The following is a 10,371-nucleotide window of genomic DNA, read 5'->3' as shown; positions in this document are numbered from 1 at the left end:
CACCCCCTGTGGAGGGCGCTGCAAGGGGAGCACCCCCTGTGGAGGGTGCTGGAAGGGGAGCACCCCGTGTGGAGGGTGCTGGAAGGGGAGCATCCCCTGTGGAGGGTGCTGCAAGGGGAGCATCCCTGTGGAGGGTGCTGCAAGGGGAGCACCACCTGTGGAGGGCGCTGCAAGGGGAGCACCCCGTGTGGAGGGTGCTGCAAGGGGAGCACCCCGTGTGGAGGGTGCTGCATGGGGAGCACCACCTGTGGAGGGTGCCGCAAGGGGAGCACCCCCTGTGGAGGGTGCTGCAAGGGGAGCACCCCCTGTGGAGGGTGCTGCAAGGGGAGCATCCCGTGTGGAGGGTGCTGCAAGGGGAGCATCCCCTGTGGAGAGTGCTGCAAGGGGAGCATCCCCTGTGGAGGGTGCTGCAAGGGGAGCATCCCCTGTGGAGGGCGCTGCAAGGGGAGCATCCCCTGTGGAGGGTGCTACATGGGGAGCACCCCCTGTGGAGGGCGCTGCAAGGGGAGCATCCCCTGTGGAGAGTGCTGCAAGGGGAGCACCCCCTGTGGAGGGTGCCGCAAGGGGAGCACCCCCTGTGGAGGGTGCCGCAAGGGGAGCATCCCCTGTGGAGGGTGCTGCAAGGGGAGCACCCCCTGTGGAGGGTGCTGCAAGGGGAGCACCCCCTGTGGAGGGTGCTGCAAGGTTCCCCCATGCCAGGAGGGCTGTGTGTCCCTGCTGTCCTGCTGCATGCCTTGCATGGGGCCCACCTGCACATCAGAGAAGCTTCAGCTGGGACAAACACTGCCTGAAACCCTTTGTCCACTGCAGGCTGATTAATTAACTCAACTTGGTGCTAAGGTGCAGCCTGGGTGAGGGAAATTGCTTTATTTATGACTCTTCTTTCTCAAATGCAATTTTCCTTAGCTATGAAATCAGGCCCTCTGCCGAGCTGGAGCTATGTGAGCAACCTTCATGTATAGGGAAATTATAGTGATATAGCAGAAAAATAAAGCTATTAGAAGCTCTTGAGGCACAAACTCAACCCCTCATTAATCTCTGTGGGCTGCATCTCGGAGCTGAACTTTCCTGGAACGTGGGAGGCGTTTTCAAAGCGAGCTGCCGGAGCTGCTTGGCTGGGAGGATTGGCTGAGGTGATAACAATCTGCTGCTGAACTGCAGCCCCCTGCCTCAGCCTGCTGCAGGCTGTGGTTGGTGCCGTGCCCGTGGCTGGGGGTGGCTCCAGGCCCTTGCACTTCCAGCCCTGGGGGAGCAGAAGGGCTGTGGGGAGCGGGTGAAGCGGTGGGGCTGGCACAGGGAGCTGTGGCAGACTCCTTGTGGGGGTTTTGCTATTCTCCACTTGACTGAAGGTTGCTTTTTATGTCTTTGCTTTAGTCTTTCTTTTTTCTCCAAGAAACAGTTGACCTTCCTCATCTGAGACAACTTTTGGTTGTTTCCCCCCCACACACACACTGTGAAGCCCCCATTAGAGTTGAGAAGTGTTGTGAACGTCTCCCCCCAGTCCCTCTGCCAGCCCTCAGGGGAGTCTGCTCTTACTGACAGTGCCTCTTAGTGCCACTGGAGGCCTAAATGGCAGGAAGGAGGTGCCCTTGGCTTTGGCCCCAGGGAGGTGCCCTTGGCTCTTGAGCTTTTGCCTGTCTTAAAACTGCATCCCTTCTGTCAGTTTGAGCTGCTGTAGCACAGAGGTTCCTGAGTCACCACCACAAGAGCAGCAGCAAGAGATGAAGTACTGCACCTCAGGAGCTTCTGGCTGCAGCTGAAGTGTTCTCTTTTGTTAAGACTCTGTGCCTGGAAAGGGGGAAAGCTCAAGGCTAAATTCCAGCCCCAAGGATGGAATTCTCCATTGGAATTTGAAGGGAGCTGTCACTGACTTTGCTGCCCCAGGGCCTTGGGGGCTCAGAGCTGGGCATTTTCCACATGATTTGCTGGAAATGCTACTAAAACTTGGAGATGAAGCAAATCCTGCTCACTGTGTGAGAGGATGGCAGAAACCTGGGGTTATTTTCATGCTTCAAGCAGCCTGGGTCTGGCTTAGGTAGGCAGGATTGGAGGGGACCCTGAACTTCACGTTTTTAAAGTAAGTATAAATAGCTGAGCCTCTACTTTGGGGAAGCAGCAGGTGGTGGTCTGGCCACAGCAGCCTGAGAGAATGCAGCTGAAGGGAGAAGTTTCCTTAGGGAACTTACTGTCTTGTGCAGGTGTGAATGAGTGGGAGATAACTGCAAGATGTGGGGCCCTGGGAGCAAGGCAGGCATCTACCCAGACAGACAGAAGGAAAGAAAGAAGGAAGGAAGGGAAGAAAGAAAAGGTAGTACAAAGGAAATCTATTTGAGTGCATCAGAGGCAGCTGCAGGAATGCTGTCTGTCATTTGAACAAGAAAGCAGCAGCTCAACATTTCCTTGCTGCAGCCCCACAGACCAAGAAGCGCCAGATGATCCTTGTGGCTTTCTGCGTTGCTAAAGCTGCAAGGAGCTCAAGAAAAAGCCCTGCAAAGAGGTTTTATTCACACCCTCCTCCTCCCCTCCTGCCTTCCTGGAGCTGTGGTTTGCCTTGCAGAGCATCCCGGAGGCAGAGCTGTGGATTCCTTGTTCATGAGCGCAGCCTGCCGGCTCCAACTGCAACTGGCAAGGAGGAGCCCTGCCGAGAGTTCTGCTGGGAGGCTGGGAAGGCTTTGGGTGGTGTTTGCCCCTCGGGATCGGACACGTCCACTGAAAGCCCCAGGAGACCAGTGGCTATAGGTGGCCAGTGGTGGGATGAGGGACAATGGGTACAAACTAGAGCACAGCGAGTCTTTTCCAACCCTAATGATTCTCCTCCCTCCTCTCCCTCCTCTCCCTCCTCTCCCTCCTCTCCCTCCTCTCCCTCCTCTCCCTCCTCTCCCTCCTCTCCCTCCTCTCCCTCCTCTCCCTCCTCTCCCTCCTCTCCCTCCTCTCCCTCCTCTCCCTCCTCTCCCTCCTCTCCCTCCTCTCCCTCCTCTCCCTCCTCTCCCTCCTCTCCCTCCTCTCCCTCCTCTCCCTCCTCTCCCTCCTCTCCCTCCTCTCCCTCCTCTCCCTCCTCTCCCTCCTCTCCCTCCTCTCCCTCCTCTCCCTCCTCTCCCTCCTCTCCCTCCTCTCCCTCCTCTCCCCTCTCTCCCATTTCTATTCTATGATCCTGTGAATGTCTCTTCATAGAATATGAACACTGTTATAGGACTATAACTATCTGATGACCATTCAGAGCACCTGACATTTGTCTGGGAATCACCATGCAGATTTGGCCCAAAGCACACGTCTGTACAGAAGGCACATCTGCATAACAGCAGAGTTTAATTTGGCAGGAACTCACATTTTCAATCTAAAACCTTGCAGCCAGGCATCACACTCCCTCTTCCCCCCACTCTCCCTCTTCCCCCCACTCTCCCTCTTCCCCCCACTCTCCCTCTCCCCCCCACTCTCCCTCTCCCCCTCACTCTCCCTCTTCCCCCACTCTCCCTCTTCCCCCCACTCTCCCTCTCCCCCCCACTCTCCCTCTTCCCCCACTCTCCCTCTTCCCCCCACTCTCCCTCTTCCCCCCACTCTCCCTCTCCCCCCCACTCTCCCTCTCCCCCTCACTCTCCCTCTCCCCCCCACTCTCCCTCTCCCCCTCACTCTCCCTCTTCCCCCACTCTCCCTCTCCCCCCCACTCTCCCTCTTCCCCCACTCTCCCTCTCCCCCTCACTCTCCCTCTTCCCCCACTCTCCCTCTCCCCCCCACTCTCCCTCTCCCCCTCACTCTCCCTCTCCCCCCCACTCTCCCTCTCCCCCTCACTCTCCCTCTCCCCCCCACTCTCCCTCTTCCCCCACTCTCCCTCTTCCCCCACTCTCCCTCTCCCCCTCACTCTCCCTCTTCCCCCACTCTCCCTCTTCCCCCCACTCTCCCTCTCCCCCCCACTCTCCCTCTCCCCCTCACTCTCCCTCTTCCCCCACTCTCCCTCTCCCCCTCACTCTCCCTCTTCCCCCACTCTCCCTCTCCCCCTCACTCTCCCTCTTCCCCCACTCTCCCTCTCCCCCTCACTCTCCCTCTTCCCCCACTCTCCCTCTTCCCCCCACTCTCCCTCTCCCCCCCACTCTCCCTCTTCCCCCACTCTCCCTCTTCCCCCCACTCTCCCTCTTCCCCCCACTCTCCCTCTCCCCCCCACTCTCCCTCTCCCCCTCACTCTCCCTCTCCCCCCCACTCTCCCTCTCCCCCTCACTCTCCCTCTTCCCCCACTCTCCCTCTCCCCCCCACTCTCCCTCTTCCCCCACTCTCCCTCTCCCCCTCACTCTCCCTCTTCCCCCACTCTCCCTCTTCCCCCCACTCTCCCTCTCCCCCCCACTCTCCCTCTCCCCCTCACTCTCCCTCTTCCCCCACTCTCCCTCTCCCCCCTCACTCTCCCTCTTCCCCCACTCTCCCTCTCCCCCTCACTCTCCCTCTTCCCCCACTCTCCCTCTCCCCCTCACTCTCCCTCTTCCCCCCACTCTCCCTCTCCCCCCCACTCTCCCTCTTCCCCCACTCTCCCTCTTCCCCCACTCTCCCTCTCCCCCTCACTCTCCCTCTTCCCCCACTCTCCCTCTTCCCCCCACTCTCCCTCTCCCCCCCACTCTCCCTCTCCCCCTCACTCTCCCTCTTCCCCCACTCTCCCTCTCCCCCTCACTCTCCCTCTTCCCCCACTCTCCCTCTCCCCCTCACTCTCCCTCTTCCCCCACTCTCCCTCTCCCCCTCACTCTCCCTCTCCCCCTCACTCTCCCTCTTCCCCCACTCTCCCTCTCCCCCTCACTCTCCCTCTTCCCCCCACTCTCCCTCTCCCCCCCACTCTCCCTCTTCCCCCACTCTCCCTCTTCCCCCACTCTCCCTCTTCCCCCACTCTCCCTCTCCCCCCCACTCTCCCTCTCCCCCCACTCTCCCTCTTCCCCCACTCTCCCTCTCCCCCCACTCTCCCTCTCCCCCCCACTCTCCCTCTTCTCCCCACTCCCTGCCATCAGGAGTGATGCTGGGTACCAGCATGAGGTGAGGGCACAGCTGCAGAGCATGGTGCTGTCACCTCTTGGGGTTCAGGGAGAGATGTCCTTTCAGTATTTGTTTGCTTGCTTCCCAAAGCAGCTTTCCATGGAGCCTGTGTGCCACAGGGCTGGATGTGCCACAGGGCTGGATGTGCCACAGACCTGAGCTGTGCCACAGACCTGAGCTGTGCCACAGACCTGAGCTGTCAGCCTCCTGACTCCATGTGGGCACATTGTGGCAGAGGAGCATTAGAGGAGAGCCCCACTTCAGGACAAGTGGCTGCCACACAGAACTTCATCTCAGCAGCAGATCCACTCCCCCCACTCCTGCTGGGTAAGCCCTAATTAAACCCTTGCAGCAGAATAATTAATCATTGGTAAGGGAATTTGATGTTAGCCTGTGTTATAGTGAGCATCAGTTATACATTAATAAGCTCTTTAGCTATTCATTAACCTTTTAAGCCCTTCCAAATCCCCTTTACCACACTGCAGAGGTATCAACAGTCTGTTTCACTCTGCAGTGAGTGCCCTTTCACTTGCTATTAGAGCCATTACAGATCCCAGAACCAGTGTGCTTAGTTTGCCCCTGTGGTCATTATCTCCCTTCCTATTTGGCTCTGTTTAAATTCAGTTGCAGGGAAGAATTCTCTCATTATTGACATGGAGCCACTGGGATCTCCCAGGGACTAGGGAACCACTTCCCAAAATGATGTAACTGAGGCAGTGATCCCTTTGTCCTATAGCTGGGAAAGTCTTGTCCCTCACACCAGGGTACCTGCATGCCCCACAGAGCTGTGGGGCAGGGGCCAGGGCAGGGTGAAGCTATGGGGTGGATACAGCCCCAGATAAGATCCAGAGCCACAGAGCCATTTTTGGCCCCCGATTTCCACCTCATAAAGGCAAATCCCTGAGTTTCTCCACATCTCTGCCCCCCTCACCAGAAGCTGGGGCTAACTCTCTTGTATCACAGTATCACCAAGGTTGGAAGAGACCTCAAAGATCATCCAGTCCAACCTGTCACCACAGACCTCATGACTAGACCATGGCACCAAGTGCCACATCCAATCCCCTCTTGAACACCTCCAGGGATGGTGACTCCACCACCTCCCTGGGCAGCACATCCCAATGACAAATGACTCTCTCTGTGAGGAACTTTCTTGTCACTTTGAGCCTAAACCTCCCCTGGTGCAGCTTGAGACTGTGTCCTCTTGTTCTGGTGCTGGTTGCCTGGGAGAAGAGACCAACCCCTTCCTGGCTACAACCACCTTTAAGGTAGTTGTAGAGAGCAATGAGGTCACCCCTGAGCCTCCTCTTCTCCAGGCTAAACAATCCCAGCTCCCTCAGCCTCTCCTCTGTCCTTTTCTACTAACCATGGAAGCTCCTGAAAGCCACAGTTTGTGCAGGCTGCTGTCCAGCATCGTCTCTCCCACTTGCAGGCTTTACAGCCGAGCCACTGGCAAGGTAAAGTGATGGGCATGGAGCAGCTGAGGGAAGGAGCAGAGGGACCTCCCTGTAGAGGTGAGAGATTTGTAGCCAAACAGAGATCTGCCCTTAGGGGTCAGGCTGGGTCACAGAGGAGTGTTCACAATGTCTGGAGAGGGGAGGTGTCTGTCCCCCCCTTCTGAGAGGCGTCTTGCAGGACAGTCCTGGCAGCTGGCTGTGAGGTTGTGGCTTTTGTTTCCCTTCCTGACGGTTAATCAGGGAAGCAAATGCAAGCCAAATTAGGAACAGAAGGGCCTGTTTGCAGGCTCCTGCTTAGGTGTGAGAGGCAGCAGAGGTGCTTTAAATAGGCAGCTGCCACCAGGCTGGACTGATGCTGCCACACTTGCAGGACTGATGCTGCCTCCTCCTTCCCTTGCTACAACCTGGGGATGCAGCCTAGACCTGGCTGTGGGGCAGCCTAGACCTGGCTGTGGGGCAGCAGAGATCTGCTGTGGAGCTGGAGATGTGTTTGAAGCCCTGTCCATGCCGCTGGTGTCTCTTGCATTTGTGGCGCTGGACTCTGTCCCAGCTTGTCCCTGCTGAGTGATCCTTAATCACTTACATCTTTTAATTAAGGCACTTTCTTCTGGCCTGCTGGAAATGCTGTTCTCATGTAGATTAACTAAGAATAAAGCCTCCTCCTGACTGCCCAATGGCCCGAGAGCACTGCTCCGGATGCAAGCAGTCTTCTAAAGCACCATTCATGACACCGTTCTTGCTTCTTAGTGACTTCTAAACCGTGCCCCGGGGGAGCTGGGGGCAGTGGTGGTTGGCTGTTCTCTGCAGTTTCAGCAGAGTTAGTCCAGCTGCGAGAGCACAGCAGTGGATGGACCGTGCCCTCCACCCCGGGCTGTAAATGCCATCCCAGGCTGCTGACAGCGGTGGCTCGGCGCCAGCTGCCCTCAGGCAGCTCCTTTGTTTCAGGCCTTGCACCTCTGGTCAGCAGGGCTTCCTGGCTTCAAACCTGGAACCCAGCTATTTCCAGACACGTTAGAGCTTTCTGCTGCTCTCCCTTGCTGTCAGCAGCAGCTGATTAGTTTGGAGCTTGCAAGGCGTGGAATAATTGTCTGAAGAGGATGGGCAGCCAATAAATCAATAGCGGCTGGTTAATGGCTTCGTTCTGATCTTCCTCAGGGGGTCTGCCTGAGTTCTGGTTTGATTGGCCTGCCCGATGTGCAGAGTTAGGAGGGATGTTAACCCTTGTGTGGGTGACTGCAGGCTAGTTTCATCCTGAACATGAGGAGAGGAAGACAAAAGGAAATAGCTTAGGACAAGAAGAAATGGCTTCAGGTTGCACCAGGGGAGGTTTAGCTCAGATATTAGGAGAATTTCTTTGCTGAAAGGGTGATCAGGCATTGGAACAGGCAGCTCTGGGAGCTGATGGAGTCATTGGCCCTGGAGGGGCTCCAAAAGAGATGTAGACATGCCTTAGGGGGCTTGGTGGTGGTGGGTTGACAGCTGGGCTTGATCTTAAGAGCTCTTTCCCAGCCTTAATGATTCTGTGACTGTTAGTCCTTGTCTGACCCATCTCTAACATTCCCCTCAAACCCACAGCACCTGGGCTCTGGTGGGGTCTCCTCCCACCCCAGGTGTGGCCACTTGGCTCTCCCCACCCTCTCCCCTATTTAATCCCCCCAGGAAGGGTAGCAGCCCCAAGCTGAGCCCATCTGGGCTGAGGATCCTCCTCTCATCTCTGGTGAGTGCCCATGGCCTCCCCATGGTGTGCACTGGGTGATGGTGGTGGTGACAAAAGGCCGGGGGGCCTGCTGGCCCCCCGGTTGTTAGGGCCAACATTGCTGACTCCTCCAATCCCCTCTGGGGCTGCTGGCTGGGGCTGCTCATGGGGCTGAGCTCCTCTGGGTGGTGTCTTGGCTGGTGAGGGTCTTGCCCCAGGCTCTGGGCTGGGTGCAGGCGTGGTGGTGGTGGAGCAGGAGCTGTTTGGGCAGGGGAGAGTATGGGGCAGAGGGAGCAGGAGCTGCTCTGGGAGGAGGAAGGCTGGGGGGGGCGGGAGCAGGAGCTGCTCTGGGAGGTTGAAGGGTGGTGGTGCTGGGGGGAGCAGGAGCTGCTCTGGAAGGTTGAAGGGTGGTGGTGCTGGGGGGAGCAGGGGTGGTGGTGCTGGGGTGAGCAGGAGCTGCTCTGGGAGGAGGAAGGCTGGTGGTGCTGGGGGGAGCAGGAGCTGCTCTGGAAGGTTGAAGGGTGGTGGTGCTGGGGGGAGCAGGAGCTGCTCTGGGAGGTTGAAGGGTGGTGGTGCTGGGGGGAGCAGGAGCTGCTCTGGAAGGTTGAAGGGTGGTGGTGCTGGGGGGAGCAGGAGCTGCTCTGGGAGGTTGAAGGGTGGTGGTGCTGGGGGGAGCAGGAGCTGCTCTGGGAGGTTGAAGGGTGGTGGTGCTGGGGGAGGCAGAGGGGCCAAACCAGATGACCTTTAGAGGCCACCTCCAGCTCTGGTGCTTGTCTGAAGCCAGCTGAGCAGAGTTTCTGCTCTTGGAGGGTAGTTGCACAACGACATGAGTATGGATGCCCTCATTCCAAGCTAAGCTCCCCAAGCACGAAGCCAGCTTTGCAGCCTGTTGTTGCTCTCAACACTTCCAACTTCTGACTCTTATTTCTTTTTCATTTTGGAGGCATTTTGCCTTAAATTTTGGGGTTTTGGACTCTTTCAGGCTTTTGGGTTCCTGCAGCAAGATTGCTTTAGGTAGCAATGCCCTTGTGGGCAAACCCCAGAGACACAGCCAAAAGAAAGAAGTACAAGTCCCTGTCTGGGGCAGGCAAAAGACCAGGCACATATTTGACTGGGTGTACAACAAAATATTATGAGGTAATTTTATTTCTTCTTGGTTTTGTTTTCCCCTTCCCCCCACTTTTAGGTAAAAATATGCCAGTATTCAAGATAATCTTATTAAAGGTAAAAATACAGTGTTCTGCCTTTGTGTTTGTTTTCTTCTAAGCAGCTCTGCCTACAGTACCCTTTGCTTGTTTAGCTTTCTGCATGGGTTGTTGTTGTTGTCTTCTGTGTACAACTCTAACTGTGGTCCTAGCAGGCTCTCTGGAGTCTCATCTGGCACTTAAAAGAGCTGATCCCAGGTCCCCTCCTGCTGCTGCTTGTTCTTCTCAGCTGACACCTCGATGTCCCCTCCTTCTTGTTGGCATGTCTCATTGAAACCAGCCCAGCTTGGTGCTCCCCAGGTCCTCAGGTGTGCTTTAGGTTGTTGAAGTCATGTGGCTGAAGGTAAAAACCCAACCCCCCTGAGCCTGCTGTGGAGCTGCACAGGCTCACCCAGCTGTGGCAGTGCAGTCTGAGATCTTTAATCCCTGCAGCCTCTGAAAGAGTTTCAAACCCCTTCCTCATCCTCTGTGGAGCACGTGTGACAACAACCTCTGCATTCACCATCCTTTACCTCTTTTGTCAGAGCATTTTGAGTGGCACTGAAACCTTTCCCTGTTGGTGTAGAGGTCTGTGGCTAGCAGGCTGCTTGCTTTGTGATTTCCCTCACCCTGTGGCTTGCTCTCAGCCCTGTGGAATCTGAAAGCTGCCCTCAGTCCCGATGCTGCTGCTGGATCCATCTTGCTCCTTGAACTGAGCATTTTATTAGCAGAATGTGGAGCATCTCAGGGTATCCTTGGGAAGTGAGTTTCACACCAGTGTGGATGTTTCAGTACAGTCACTGGGACTGGGACCATCTAAGGGTAAAAGAGAGGCTGGAACTTGCACAAAGAGACCACATCCCGTAGTGGACTAGCTAACACAGCTGGACAAGGTGGAGAGGTGGTTTTGTCTGGGAGCTCTTTCAGCAGGCTCTAGCAGAGGGGTGAAAGGATGCTTTGCCCAACAAGCTTGAGTCATTTTTGCAGTGCTGTTGTCCAGTCTCAGAAGCAGATGACCTCTACCCCGCAGGCC

The sequence above is a fragment of the Melanerpes formicivorus genome, unplaced genomic scaffold, assembly GCF_026170545.1.
Source record: "Melanerpes formicivorus ecotype bairdi unplaced genomic scaffold, bMelFor1.0.p_v2 SCAF_2, whole genome shotgun sequence".
In the NCBI taxonomy this organism is placed as follows: Eukaryota; Metazoa; Chordata; class Aves; order Piciformes; family Picidae; genus Melanerpes; species Melanerpes formicivorus.
This window is presented reverse-complemented; position numbering follows the sequence as displayed.